At 45.3% G+C, this 2,411-nt stretch overlaps 1 non-coding gene across 1 annotated transcript; it reads right to left on the reverse strand.

Annotated features, from left to right (window-relative positions):
- Positions 1-616: 616 nt before the first annotated feature.
- On the reverse strand, positions 617-689 carry TRNAG-UCC (transfer RNA glycine (anticodon UCC)). The gene has a single exon. It is a non-coding gene; the product is annotated as a tRNA-Gly (tRNA).
- Between the last annotated feature and the right edge of the window lie 1,722 nt (positions 690-2,411).

Raw genomic sequence — 2,411 nt, forward strand, 5'->3', positions numbered from 1 at the left:
GAGCAACATAACAGGTCTCTCTTATTATTTGTTTCTGTAATAGATTCCTTGGTTGAAAGAGGAATTAATCATGAGGAAGGACAAATGACAAAAGGAAAAGCCAATGGCATTGGCCCCATGGTTGACAGTCTGCTGTGACTAAGGAAAATGTTTCGCAGCAAAGATGATTTAGTGAGGCTGGCGGATCAGGCCATAAGTCTTACAAATCCTATCGGGAAAGATTACTAGAAACGTAATACAGCCTCAGGAATAGAGTCAAACTTATTCCTGTTTGCCTGGAAATTTCTTCATTTGCACTGAAATCCCTGTGACCTGGGAAACCCTGCCATCATGGGAATGTCAGGACAGTGGGTCACCCTTCTCCGGAGGAGGTTATACATTTATTCCAGGGACTTGTAAAGCCAGCGGTGATTTGCAAACAGTGTGGAATCTGCACATTCAGACGCTCTCTGTCCACGTAGCCGCTGCTTTCCCTGGACTGGAAGCAGTTTGGAAACAGAGAAGGAGCCTTATTCATCTCTGTGCTGGGGATACAGGGCCTAGGGCAGAGCCAACACTCATTCAAAGTTTGTTTTGTTTTGTTTTATTTCCTGCCGTGCAGCATGCAGGATCTTAGTTCCCCGACCAGGGATCGAACCTGTGCTCCCTGCCATGGAAGGGCAGAGTCCTAACCACTGGACCACCAGGGAAGTCCCCAAAGTTTGTTTCAATTACCTATTGCACGTCACTGAATGACTTCATATAGAAATTAATTACATTGGAAAGACCTCAAGGCTAAGGTCATGAAATCTGACCTGTCCCGGGGCTGATGCTGTGGTCCTAATGCATTTGAACAGCCCTGTTGCTTTTACCCCCTTACTTTGAGGGAAGTGACCCTCATTGTCCCCTCACATTTAGGGCCAGGCCAGGAACCCGAGTGGCTCTCAGAACCAGGCAGGTGACATCACACAATGAATGAGACCTTGAGATCAGGGAGCCTGTGGCATCATAAAAACCCTCCCCAGGCAGAAGATAAGGTTAAGAACCTAAAAACGTTCTTATGATTTTTCGATTCATTCATGACCCCAAATAGCTTGCTTTTCATTTTAAAAAGTTCAAATTGGGACTTCCCTGGTGGTCCAGTGGTTAAGACTCCGCCCTTCCACTGCAGAGGGACATACGTTCCATTCCTGGGATCCCTGGTTGGGGAACTAAGATCCACATGCCCGACGGCGAGGCCAAAATTTAAAATAAAGTAACATAAAATAAAAAGTTCAGAATTGATTCGCATGAGTCTTTAGCAAAACCACTCTTCCTTTACTGGCGAGGTGGCTGCAGGTACACAGAATCCACATGTTGTGCTTTTCTTTGCTGGGCAGGAGTCAGCCGTTGAAAGCGCATTTTAATTTTTCATTGCAATGTGATACATGACGCCACAAGGACAAGTTATACAACCACGCCACAGAAAAGGAAACGTGACAGATGGTCCACACGTCCTTCTAACCAGAACTTTGAATCCTGGACCTCTCGAGCCTCCCTATAACGTGTGTCTGTGTGTGGGTGCACACGCGCGCATATGCAACCTTTTTTTTTTTTTTTTTTTAATTTCTCTACAACCTGCTTGGTGACTTGGGCTCTTTGGTCTCCGATGTTTAACCCAGGCCTTCCTTACAGAATTTGGTGCAGTGGCAGGCTCTTCCCTAGGAGGGAGCAAATGGATGATGGAGTGAAGACGAAGCTGATTGGCTGGGCCAGAGTCAGGCCTGGAGAGTGCTTTGCATCCTCCCTGCGGTGACTCCACCATCCTGCTCCAGAGAGAAACCTGTCCTCCCTTACCTGCCCTGGGATAAGACTCGGGGAGGAAAGACACACCTCCTGATGTCAGGCTCTCAGAGAAATGCAGAGCTGGAGAAGTTAATGAGCCTGGAGCAATAATTGGCCATGAATGAGGACACCAATTCCGTTCCTAACACCATGTGCAAAGAATCTGATGGAGGGGAACGCAGATGGATGCTCTCTGCATGTGATGTGAAAACAAGGCCAACAGAGGCACACGGGGATGATCTGCATTTTCTACAGGCCCGTGTACTTGCGAAAATGCCCAGATAAAGACTTGAAATAATCCATGCTAAAATACTAACAATAGTTATCTCTGAACTGGGTGCTGGGAGAAGGTAGGGACACATCTAGTTGAATTATTTATATTAGATTCCAGTTTAATCTTTTTTATTTATTATTTTTTAACGTTTAATTTTTTTAACATTTTATCTTATTTTTTTAAGATTTATTTATTTGTTTATTGATTTATCTTTGGCTGTGTCAGGTCTTAGGTGTGGTACACAGAATCTTCGAAGAGGCATGTGCTGTCTTTCTTATGGTGCACAGGCTTCTCTCTAGTTGTGGCACACGGGTTTTCTCTTCTCTGTTGTGGC

This window comes from Hippopotamus amphibius, chromosome 8 (assembly GCF_030028045.1).
Source record: "Hippopotamus amphibius kiboko isolate mHipAmp2 chromosome 8, mHipAmp2.hap2, whole genome shotgun sequence".
Lineage (NCBI taxonomy): Eukaryota > Metazoa > Chordata > Mammalia > Artiodactyla > Hippopotamidae > Hippopotamus > Hippopotamus amphibius.